The sequence below is a fragment of the Halichoerus grypus genome, chromosome 4 (assembly GCF_964656455.1).
Source record: "Halichoerus grypus chromosome 4, mHalGry1.hap1.1, whole genome shotgun sequence".
Classification (NCBI taxonomy): domain Eukaryota; kingdom Metazoa; phylum Chordata; class Mammalia; order Carnivora; family Phocidae; genus Halichoerus; species Halichoerus grypus.
The window spans coordinates 66,013,454-66,026,742 of NC_135715.1; the positions used below are offsets into that span (position 1 = coordinate 66,013,454).

General features: G+C 38.0%; 1 protein-coding gene across 4 annotated transcripts in view; it reads right to left on the minus strand.

The window, feature by feature from the left end:
- NBEA (neurobeachin) overlaps positions 1–13,289 on the minus strand; it is a 694,224-nt gene that overhangs the window by 196,187 nt on the left and 484,748 nt on the right. The gene's annotated exons all lie outside the window — the stretch shown is intronic.

The window sequence follows — 13,289 nt, forward strand, 5'->3', positions numbered from 1 at the left end:
TAATCTTCAGTAAAAGAAATTTTTAGAAAATGTGCCTACTGAGGTGCTTACTTGGAATTCCCTCAATCTGAGTTAATGTTTAAAATTACATATTAGAATATAAATTCAAAGGGGATGACTTAAATGCCCTTTTAAGATTCCCCGAAAGGGGAGGCATTCTTTGCTATCCTGTACTTAAAATACAGACAAGGAAATCAGAACTTATTTTTTTCTTTTTCTTTCTTTCTTCCCTCCTTCCTTTCTCCCCCTCCCTTTTTTTTGTAGCAAGGGCGCATTATGTTCCCTTTCATCGCCGCCCCCCCCCCCCGCCCTGAAATGCATGTAGTCAAATGAGTCACAATAACAGTAGGATAAAGGCAATAAAAAACCAGGTCCCTTGCCGCCACTCAGGCTCGGCCCCTCGGCGGCAGCTCCTCGCGGTGAGACCGGCTGGTACCGCCACCGCCAAGGCCACTGTTAGCAGGCCCGACCCGGCCAGGCGCGGGGACTGCAGAGAAGTTCACGTTTTCAGGGAGCAGCCCACACCAAATCCGCGACCGTCCTGCACAAAGCCGGGCCGTTTCTGCTGCGGGAGGCACACAGAGGAATCGGCCGGCTTCTGTCGCGGGGAACGGGGTGGATAGGAAGCAAACTGTGTCAGTGTCAGCCTTCACCCCCGATCGCGACCGCCTGGCGCAGACCAACGCCAAGCCCTTTCTTTTAGTTTACTGCTCTCCGTCCCCCAGGAGCCCGCACTGGGGGGCCGGCCCCGGGGCGCGCAGACGCCCGGCCTGGGTTTCCGCCGCGGAGCCGAGCGGAGTCGGGGTCCATCTCGGCTACACAAGGTTTTTCTTTCCAAAGGGCGAGGCGGTCGATCTGAAGCGCCACTTTAAAGGCTCATCAATCTTAATCTAGGTTGCTCAAGTAATTATGCCCGAATCTCTTGTACGATTACAAGTGGATTTGGGTTTCTATTCCCCAGGCCCTCCTTTGTGTTTATTGGAGGGTCTGTGCGCGCGCTCCGCGGCGCCTCCTGCCTCCCGCGCCCTCCTCGGAATCCCCCAAGCTCGGGCCGGTTCGAACCGCTCCCTTAACCCTTCAGCCACCAGGACGCTCCTTTGGATGCCACTTTTCACATTTCCCTTTTGGAGAAATCCAGAAGGCTTACTCTTGATTGGGGCGAGGTGAGAAAGAAGGTGCCGTGACATCGAAAACAGTGTCTTCTTATACGTCGTTGGGCCTTGCTAAAACCTCAGGAAAGTCGTCATTCTATACACAGGCCGCTAGTGATTTCTGGTTTAGTAGAGGTTTCTGGCATTTGGAGACGTAGAATGGTCACAAACATTTAAAATGGCGAACTATTCCTTTCTCTTAAAAAGTAATTTAACATATCCAATTAAGTTGGGGTGACATGAAAAAGAATCACTAAACACATTATCAAAACCATACACACTGATTTACTGAAATATATTACGACTTTTTAAGGACACATTTCCGTGAACTTTTAAGGGGGAACACATTCTATTTAATTCTCTGCCTTTCTGAAAGGAGACTGCGCTTCTGATTCCTTTTACTCCAATCTCATTCTACTGAATTGAGATTTTCTGGGGGTTTATAAAAGGACTTTGAACTGGTCCTTCTTTAAGAAAGAAGCATCATGAAATATTCAGCCTTCATAGTGTGTCATTTTTACCCCTGTCCTTTGGAAATCTCCAGTTACAACTTCCAATTCCATAGCATGTTTAAGGAGCACTGAGTCTTTTTGTTGTAGCCTTCAGGGAGCAAACCAGCCACAGAGAGAATACAGAGTTAAATCCACTACAGTAATAGAGAGAGGGGATTATGTTTTAATCCCTTTTGGGGGAGTCTCTGGATTTTAGGGATCTGATATTAAAATGTTTACATAAGGCACCATCACAAACCAGCAGATCTTCCATGGAAAGCCTGGGATCCCTGTCCAAATAAAAATAGTTTAAAAAGGGCAGCGTCTCTGGATGCCAGAGAGATGGCAATGTAGCAGATTCTGTTCTAGAAGATAACTGGGTACAAATTTAACCTCCTAACTTTGCTTGCTGTAGTGAGTGCAGGACTGAATGTAGATATATCCATTCCAATCACTACTAGAGCAATAAAAGGATATGTTATAATAATGTTCTCAAGCACACACTGAAGTAAAGCCATGGCTATTAAAGGGCAGTTAAACAAATGGATGGGACCAAACCTCCTCCCCTGTATTGAGGCATACAATACAGTCGTTTAAAATTCCACCATGCAAAGTGGTAACTAAAGGAACAATAAGTGTTATTTACTTCTAGCACTGGCAACATAATGTTTAAGAAATATTGACCCATTACTATTTTTGAAAGGATAGGGATATTACTTGACATTAATTTAAATGCTAATTTAAAATCTGGACTAGAACAAAGATCACCCAAGCATACGGAAAAGAATCTTCAAATGAATGAACTTCTCTTTAGAGTCACAGCATCTTTAATCAGTTGAGATGGTAAACCTAGAGTCGAAAGTACATATGTTTTATATTTGAAAAGGGAACTATTCATCAAATATATTTTAAAAGTAGAATGTTAAAAAATACTTGTGGGTTTGGAGGATTCTACTGAAAACAAAATTCCAAGTCTGGAGATCTCACTAATACAACTTTTTAATAGAGCTTTATAGTTTACAGGGTTCTTTTATATGATTTTTACTTAACCACTAGTTCAATATTCACAGTTTTGGGGGCTATGGATGTGTCACTACTCTCCTGTCAAAGATCACCAGGAACACATCTCTAGTTGAAGAGGTTGGGTTTACCGCTCATCGCAGTGAGGGAGACGCGGGCAACTTAGTAAGGGTGTCAGAAAGGACTTTTGTAGGATCGAGGCTTTGGTGAAGTGATTCTGGGAAGGGTTCAAGGAGCACGGCTTTGCTCTGGATTGGGCTCTGTCAGGAAGCAGGGATAATTCTGCGACTATGGATCTTAATCAATCTCATTTAGAGGGAGGGAGGACCCGATCTAGGCTAATGCCCTAGTTAGCAGAGAAGCAGTCGTCCCTCATATTAAACAGGACATGGGGGGATGTTCAGTATTCAGGTGGTCTGCAGAGTAACCTTGCTTTTGTCTATGCTTCCACTAAATTATAGTTGTTTTTTTGCCTCACATCATCATCACGAGACCTTGTCTGATCCTGGTGTTCTGGGAGGTTGTTTATGACTAACAGGAGAACATCAAGGCCTAGCTGTGAGCTCCAGGCTAGCTCCTGACAATGCGAGCTTCCTTATAAGGGTCAGGCTAGTTTCCAGAGGTCAAGGACTGCTTTTCTTTTTCTTACATACAGAAATTAGTCATTTTTAGGGGTGTCAATAACATTCTAGGTATTAACAGACAATTACAGCAATTACATTTTCAAACAAGGCTAAGATTTTTATGAGTTTCAATATAAAGTACAACAAAGAGTGTACAGGGACAGAGTTGAAGTTTAATTAAAATTGGCATCATTACAATTATTTGATGAATTTCAATTGGCCAAAACTATATTTAGTGTACATGAAGTTACAATGTATTTTAGAATCACTTGAATACTTTCTAAACTTAGTTTAATACTAATAAAAGTTTTATTAACTATATAGATTTTCTCTGACCTCAATTACTTCGAAACCACATGCTCAATTTGCTTCAGAAACACTTAAAAGACAATTATTTGGGAATAATAAACATTGACTAATCTTTATAAATTATTAAACTTAAAATCCTGACATTATTTAATCTGAAATCCTTTGTGTTTAGTGCAAAAGTATATCATTCAAAAAATTTTTAAACAAAAATATAATGAAGAAATAATTCTTACAATTATTTCTATACTGTGATACAATTTGTAGGAAAATTACTCCTAGCATGAGTGACTGAACATATGTAAAGTATCTACCTCCATTGGACTTCTATCATTTCTAAGTATGGCAATATAATTTAAAGAAAACATTTCTTGGGATGCCTAGGTGACTCAGTTGGTTAAGTGTCTGCCTTTGGCTCAGGTCATGACCCCAGGGTCCTGAGATAAGCCCTGCGTCCTGTTTTTCCTTCTCCCTCTGACCCTATCCCCTGCTTGTACTCTTGCTTCTGCTCTCTCAAATGAATAAAAAATCTTAAAAAATAAAATATTTCTCCCATAGAATTAAAAGAATAACATGCTTTAATCTCAAAACAACTTAAAAAGAAACCAATGAAGAATACGAAAAAGTTGGAACTTTGTTTTGAAAGTCTAGGAAAGCTTTAGGCACAAAGAAAATGGAGGTGTTTGTGTGTGCCTGGGGGAGAAGGAAGTGGGAGAAATGTTGCAGAAGATCTGAGATTTCTGTCATCCAGGATAGTTCCCTGGATTTCAGGCATTTGAAATGCCCCAAGAAAAAAGAAAGTATAGTAACAAAATTTCTAGACAATGACTCTTTTCTTTATGTACAGAGAATATTGATAGTGGACCAAATATACTACCAGAATAATAGTCCTTTGAGGTTTTCAAAAACTTCTTGCATGAAAGTAGTTTATGCTTGAGTTTATGTTATGTTTATGCTTGAGTCAAAAAACTAATAGAACAACAAATAGAATACATAGCTCAAGAATTATGAATTTAACTTCCAGCATTATTCCCTCCCACCCTAACACACACACACACACAATCCATTACAAACCCCAATTTTTTTAATAGATTTTTATTTACTTATTTGTCAGAGAGAGAGAGTGCTTGCGCGAGCACAAGCAGGGAGAGCAGCAAGTGGAGGGAGAAGCAGGCTCCCCACTGAGCAAGGAGCCTGATGCAGCACTGGATCCCAGGACCCTGGGATCATGACCTGAGCTGAAGGCAGACACCTAACCAACTGAGCCCCCAGGCATCCCTACACACCCAAATTTTATACAAACTCACTGTGCCCAAGAGACTTCTTTATGCTCTTTGGTGACTTTTTAAACATAATCTATCTTTAGATTGAGATGCACAATAACCAATCATCTCCATAGTGCACTGGTTTCCTTAGATGATTACTGTACAAAATGAGACAAGTGTTTAAGAACCACATCAATGTTTTCAGATCCGAGTAAACCTACCTCTGGGTAAAACTCAACACAGTCTGAAACAGAAACAGAAGAGTGGAACCTTCTATATAAGAGCAACTGAAGACTGCATTTTAACAAAATATCCGTTCATCATGGTAGAACGCTTATTTTTGCATTAATATTATCTAACATCTTACCTTATTTAATGTGCTTATAACAAATAATTTTTAAAACTACCAAGAGATAATCTGATAGGCTCTAATTTTAACTTAACATTTAGGTTTTCCAATTTATTTGTAGAACAGATAATCTTATGTTAAATATAAATCAACAAACCTAGTGCATTTTCTACAAAGGTAATGAATGATTTTATAGGGAAAAAAGCTTACAAAGCATATATAGTCTAAGTAAAATATAACTGAGTTTTTTAGCACAAAAATATCCTCAAAACAGTGATAGTTTTAATGTCCATTGTGATAATTTGTTCTGCCTTTTGATTCAATAGGTGTTCCAGATGAGATTTGTGTTTCTAGTTATATCACATTTAGTTCAACATATGGAATACATTTTTCACTTTTTGGAAGGGTAGTGACTCTTTTATGGCACTAGGATATCATTTAATGATTGAGAAGAGTAAATTCCTACTAGACTAGATGATTGAATAAACCAGAGGAGATGATTTAAATCTATTGGACTAGGAAGTACTCTCTGTATCCCTTGGTTGGAGTAAGTGTCTTGCCTTCATGTTCCCATAGTTTCCTGGGTGCATCTTTACAGCAGCCTTATAATATATTAAATATATGTGTTTAGAAGTCTCTTTCTCTCATTTGGCATAGGTTACTTACAGAAAGGGGCATTATCTTCTTATCTAACACAGTATCTGTCACATAGTATGCAATCTGTTTTTATGGAATTGCAAATAGAAAATGATATACACCAATGTCACATTTGTATGTTATAGCAAAAAGGCCACTTACATTAACAGATCACATCCTTTCTATTTTTCTGGAATCGATTTCAAATTGTTCTTTAAAAATATGAAAGACACTGCATTTTGGAGAAAACATAAATAAAAGATGCTGAAAACCGACAAGAGTTATAATGTAATTGGTCAATCTAGCTAGGTCCCATGCATACCATTATTTTTTTAAATGGCATAATTTTATAACTGCCATATCGTTCCTACTAAGTTGTTCCCTCCTTGTGAATTAAATGCTTAGAGAGACATATTTAACTCAGCATTCATTCATTCATTCATTCATGTAATCAACAAAAATTATTCACTGTTTTTGGTACTAAGAGAGCTATATAGTAAAGTATAAGACATGAATTTTACTCAAGAGCTTGTAGTACATAGTAAAGATAAATACATAGGAATAATTAGGACATAAGGGAGGAAAGGTAGCTAAGGATTGTTAAAGCACTTTACATGAATTGATCTCCCTTTTTCCTCATAACAACAGACCTATGAGAGAGGTACTGCTATTGTGTCCATTTTACAGATAGAAAATGAGACTAAGTGGTGAAGTAATTTAGGGAAGGTCATACAACTAGTAAATGGTAGAGACAAGATTCAGACCTGAATGTCTGACTTCAAAGTCAGGGTATTTAACTGTTACGTGTACTGCCTCCCAACAAGAGACGGCCAGAAAAATATTCCACAGACATTCACTGAACTGTGATGATTTCCATCCAGCATTTTTTGGGGGTAGGTGTAGTTGGGACAGGATGATGGCTGTGGCATTTGAAGTGAGAAAAAGGAAAGAGATATTCATTGAGAAGGGGAAAGAATATTTGTTTTACATATATAATAGGATAATAATCAGCTTGCAGAAAAATTTAAATGATAAAACATACATAGAATATATAAAATGAATTGGTGGGCACCTGGGTGGCTCAGTCGGTGAAGCATCTGCCTCTGGCTCAGTCATGATCCCATGGTCCTGCAATGGAGCCCCGCACTGAGTCCCACATCGGGGGCTCCCTGCTCAGTAGGGAACTTACTCCTCCCTTTCCCTCTGCCTGCTCTGCCTGCCACTCCCCCTGCTTGTGCTTCTCTCTCTGTCAAATACGTAAATAAAATCTTAAAAAAAAAAAAAAAGGAAAGAAAACACATCCATAGCTGTGAATGTGAGATGTTTCAAGAATGTTTAAGGAATCAAAGATTAAAGCTCAGGTATTACAGTGTGTGGAGCAGCGGTATTCATGCGGTGAAGAGGGTTAAATATACAGCTCCTTGCTAGAAAATTCACATAGGAACATTTGTCCATCCTGACTGCATAAGAAATGAAGGTTTCGTAGTTTGGAGAAAAAGGAAAATCTGTCATTGATCTTGATGCCCTCCTCTATCTAAAGACTTTTCTGCCTCCACCTCTGTCAATACCTCTTTTTCTCCAATTTCAGAAAATGTATCTTCCATCCTGTTCCAACCAGTTACTCACTCTACCTGGGATTTCGTCCTACTTATCCTGCCTCCCTTAGTTACTGTTTTATCTTTGTCCCTTCCCTCCTTTGTTAAGCTTCTAGACATCAGTTTCTTCCTCTTAGTTCCTCACTCTTATTCACTCCTTTTGGTGTCACTCTCATCCTCTACTTAGGCCAAATTATACATAATTCATATAAATGAATTAATATGTTAAAAGCTTGGAAAAGTCTATCCATCAATTAAAAAAACACCAACCTGTGTAACATTTTATATTTAAACCCAGAATTTTCTAAACACATTTAGCTATACTTTTTCCCCCTCATTAACATATTTCAAAACACCTGTGTTCCAAGGAATATCAGTTTGAAAAATGTTGAACGAGAGTTCCCTGACTTCTAGACCATACTAGTCACTATTGTTCTCTTACTGCTTGACTTCCTTCTTGGTATCCTTGGTGGGCTCTGACTTTGGCCTGCTGCTCTTCTCCCTATATATTTTCACTTTTCTTGGGTGATTTCAGTGGTTTTAATTGTAAACTGCATGTCCAGCTTGGCTCTCAAATTCCAAACCTTTATATTTGACCAAGCTGAACCAAGCATCCTCACTCTCCTCTCCCCTGAAACCCTGTGTCTTCACATTCTCAAACACATTTAATAGTTCCTATATCATTCCTTCTCCCAGGCCAGGTTCCCCTCATTCTTACTCCACACAACCAGCCCCTTATCATAGTCCCTGACATATTAGTGTTGTTTTGAGGCTGTCCCCTTTGCTTTCTTGCCACCACCAATTGAGATTTAGTTCAGGCTCTCATCACCTCTAGTTCAGACAACAGCCTTTTACCTCAAGTTTGGGCATCCTAAAACATTGAGCTACACAGTGGCCTGAGTGATTTAAAAAAAAAAAAAAAAAAAAAAAAAAAAAATATATATATATATATATATATAAATTGGATCTTATCATTGCCATACTTAAAATCCTTGTCTCATTATGGCCTTCAGGATAAAAATCCAATTTCCTCATGGCACATAAAGCTCCCCCAAGCAAGCTTGTTAGTCTCAGCTTCAGAGACTCCCTGCCTCATACTTTTATCTGAATAATTTAGAGATACTATTTCACAGGGAAGGTGGTATTTTAGTATATGATGTTTTTCACAGTCTGCAACAACTCTTTAAATCTTTCTAAATCCTTTACTTATGTTTCTGGACTCAAGATAGAAAATATCTATTCTAGGAAGGCTTTCCAGAGTACACATGGTGGGTCAATGGTCCTGTTTTGTGTTATCGTGGTTTCCTTTGTATACCTAGGTTGCTATTGTTTTTCATTGTCTGTTTTTCCTCTAGACTATAACCTTCTTGGAAGCAGAAACTTTAATCATATGTGTCTTTTTACTCCAAACATCCACCATAATATCACGCATATAGTAAATATTCAATATGGACACTTGTTTTGCTTGGATAACCACATCCAACCTCAACCAAGTAAGGATCTGGCCTCAGAGAATAAGGACCTGGCAGGTCTTTCCAGCTCTTATTTTTACTGTGTGCAATGAATTTTGACATTCTATATTTAAATTTATTCATTTCATTTACAAATAATGCTGGTAATGATCCACGTAGTTTATTTGTTTACCCACTAATGGGTTGCAACTTGGAATTAAAAACCAAGCAAACACTGATATAGTGGAATGAACAAGGGCTTTAACAAAAGCAGAAAAATAGGTTTAACAAATCTCAGCTCCTCTCTGCTTGTGATGTGATCATGAGTAAAGACCTTAATGTCCGAACCTTAATTTGCACATCTTAAAATGAACTATAATACTAATTCAGAGTTGCAAAGTTATCACCTGCAGTATTGTTTTCTTTCAACAAATGTAAATTATGTCTCCCAGCTTTGTTTGCCCATCCACGCATACCTCTTTACTACCTATCAAGCTCATTTTGCTTTCCTCCTGAAAACTGTTTGGTGAGTTGAGACTCGTCCTCCTAGCCCAAACTGAGATGCAAGATTTTTTTTAGAAAGTTTTCTATGATATCTGGTTCTTAACATTCCTGTTTTATATGCAAATTGAACTGGAATAACACTACAACTATACTTAGCAGTTTTATTTATTTATTTTTTAGTGATTTAAAATGAAGGAAAAATTCAACAGAACTTTTGGATTAAAAAAGCATAAAACAGGGGCGCCTGGGTGGCTCAGTCGTTAAGCGTCTGCCTTCAGCTCAGGTCATGATCCCAGCGTCCTGGGATTGAGCCCCACATTAGGCTCTCTGCTTGGTGGGAAGCCTGCTTCTCCCTCTCCCACTCCCCCTGCTTGTGTTCCCTCTTTCGCTGTGTCTCTCTCTGTCAAATACATAAATAAAATCTTAAAAAAAAAAAAGCATAAAACATTGCAATCAGTCTTTTTTTTTTTAATTTTATTTTTAAGTAATCTCTACACCCAATGTGGCGCTCAAATTCACAACCCAGAGATCAAGAGTCCCATGCTCTACTAAGTGAACCAGCCAGGCATCCTGTAATCAGTCATATTCTGATTAACTAAACTGCTTAAACATTCTATCTGGAAAAGGATACTTAACAATATTTAGATAGGCAACTCAGTCTGAATTTCCCTTCTTTTTTGCTGATAAAATGTTCTACGCTTATATTTATTGGGCTGATAGAGCAGATTCTACTGTGATAACTACTTCTAAGTTGATTGCCATGTAAATACTCCTTAGTGCTGACTGCTTAAGGACATTCTGCAGGCTATTACTCTGACTCTAGCATCAAGCCATGGGAATAAAATAATCAAATAAATAAAATATTTGCACTATGCAGAAAGACTTATTTGTCCTTCTGTATGGTAGGGCTCTAAATGTAGTGGTGAAATCAGTTTTTATATAATGTTTGAATTAGTGCCAAAGTCTTTTGGAGAGAGTACCAGAGACCTCACAGGTGTGGTAGTGTGCAATGATGAATACTCATCTCTTCCTCTTCTCCAAGTTGCCGGCATCCACAGTTTGGCAGTAAGAAAAGTTTTATTATCTCATTTTTTTTTCCTCCAAGTGTGACAAATAAGGTGACCCGTATATTTCCAGTAGGTGATTAATATGCTCATTCACATACTTTTAAAAAAGAAACATAGGAGAGTTTAGTCCCCTGCATATAGGAGGGATCTGGTGTACTGATAAGTTAGCTCCGTTCTTGATCACTCCTGCTTTTCAGGTTGAAAATAAGTATAACTATAAGTCTTAGTGGAATTACTTCATGGGAAATCCTCTGCACAGAGAAGCAAGTAAAAAATAAAAATGGGTTTCAACTAGAACACTGTATTAGGAAGAATAGGCATTGTTGTGGTTTGTGAAACACTTGCAGCATAACAAAGATGGCTTCTTAAGAAAAGATGTAAGAATGTTATATATGATCTGAATCATGGCTGATGGTCTACTAAATAATAGTTGAATTTGTCTTTTTATCATATTTTAAATCTACATAGTTTGGTTAGCAGGGATGTGTTATGATGAAGAGTACCTTAAAAGTGTTCCTACAGACTACATGGTTGAAGGAGACATACACTTTTGAAACTAACGAAATATGGATTCTAGCAAAATGTTGCAGGCTCTACAATGGCCTTGGGGACATTGTAAAAATAATGAGGAGAGAGTAAAAAGGCTAGATAGTCAAGGTAAAGCTTTTGTTTATTTTTACAACTCTTTAACTGAATCAAAAAATTGTTAGAAATTTAAATATTTTAGTTTTTGTAGGCAATGGGCATGTGTTAATGTTGTCTTCAAGAGCTCTGTGAATACTGTGTTTGAAGCTGAATGTGACCCCTTTGGGTATACTATTCATGACTGGCAGAGCAACTTCCTAATTCAAAGAGAGAGAAAAAAGACTTATAAAGACTCATAAGGCTTTTTCAACATCAAATAGTTTTTACTAAACAATATTTTGATGAGTTAAGTGTGAGTGAGTCAGGGACATATGGATTAAATTTCCCTTGAAATACACATGGGCTTAAAAATTAAGGGGAAAATACCGAGCAAAATGCATTTTAGAGAATCCAGAATGTTTAAAAGACATTTTCCCTCTAAATACAAAATTCAGATTGATTCAATTCTAGTTAGATTCTGTAACTAAAACTACATAAAATAAGTATGGAAAAATCTTGTAAAAAATACTAGTTTTATTAGGGAAAGACTGTTCATTAACCATAGTTGAATTGTACTGCAGAGCAGTTAGGCTTCAGCAGATATGATCTCAGTATGAGTTTATCTGTATCTATGTAACACTGAACTTGTTCCTTCTATAGTACTTACTCTCTTATTCCATTAAACAACTATAATAAAACTTTTCTGTGTTTAGGTTCACATGTTTTTCCTTTTTAATAATGTATTTCTCTGAAAAACTCTCAGCTTTTAGAATTTTGCTGTTCCTGTATTTTTATTATAATTTTCTTGAATCTTGAGTTCTTCCTTCTTATATGCTGTACATTTTGCTTTATCCTCCTTTCTTTGCTCAGTTTTTAGGTAACATTCAATTTATATATAAACAACTTTGCCTCTGGTATCTGGACATTCTAAGTGAGAACACTTGAAGGCCTACAGTATCTATCTGATCATCTTAATTGTTGACTTTCATTTATTAGGGTGGACACATTTTATGTTCTAACTTCCTGGTTACTGACGTTACTGAGAGGTAGTGGGAGCAGGCCTAATTCTCTTGATGATTCTTTTTTCTATCAGTTTCTGAGTCCCAGAGTTCTGCACCCTAAGTATTTAATAGATGTTAAGACTAAGCACATCAGTGTGTGAATGCAGTAAATAGAGATTTAGGGAGGTAGGAAACAAATTCTAAGTAAGTTTCCACCCCCCCCCCCCAATTATTTGATACCTGCTTTCACTTTGTGTGGTTTTTTTTGACAATTTTATTTATTTATTTGAGAAAGAGAGATGCAGAGACAGAGCATGAGTGGGGGGTGTGGGGGGTGGGGAGGAAGGGAGGCAGAGGGAGAAGCAGGCTTCCGGCTGAGCAGGGAGCCCGATGTGGGGCTCGATCCCAGGACCCTGGGATCATGACCTGAGCTGAAGGCAGACGCTTAACCGACTGAGCCACCCAGGTGCCCCTGCTTTCACTTTGAATTAGTAGAATAAAGATAACAGAAAACAGACAAAAAATTTGACCAATGAACAAGAAAAACAATCTGAAAAGGTATAGCCGTCTTAACATTAGTGAAAGTATACCTGAGAACTTTTTAGGGCATTAAAGGTGTGTCCTGCAGGGAAGCTTTGACAGTCACTTAGGAGAATCTCCTATTGATTACATCCTGTTTCTCTTAGTAGATGTCTTCCTTATTTCTCTATTTTTTCATTCTTAAATTCACATAATGCACTTTTTCTGAGTTTTGGATTTTCGACTTTGTGTGTGGTATATAGTGTGTATGTGTGTGTGAAAAGGATTATAAATCTACCACTTGGAAAAAGCCATATAAAAATATCCAAGTTTTGGGCGCCTGGGTGGCTCAGTTGGTTAAGCGACTGCCTTCGGCTCAGGTCATGATCCTGGAGTCCCGGGATCGAGTCCCGCATCGGGCTCCCTGCTCAGCGGGGAGTCTGCTTCTCCCTCTGACCCTCCTCCCTCTCATGCTCTCTGTCTCTCATTCTCTCTCAAATAAATAAATAAATAAATCTTTAAAAAAAAAAAATCCAAGTTTTATACTACACTTCTTTCCCATGTTGCTAGTTTTCTATACTAGTTACTCTTTTTAAATATTCAAAATAACACTGTAATCCTTTGGTTATGGAATATGTTTTCCATGTGATAGAGAAAATATTTTTTGGTTAAGAGTCACATCGGTAT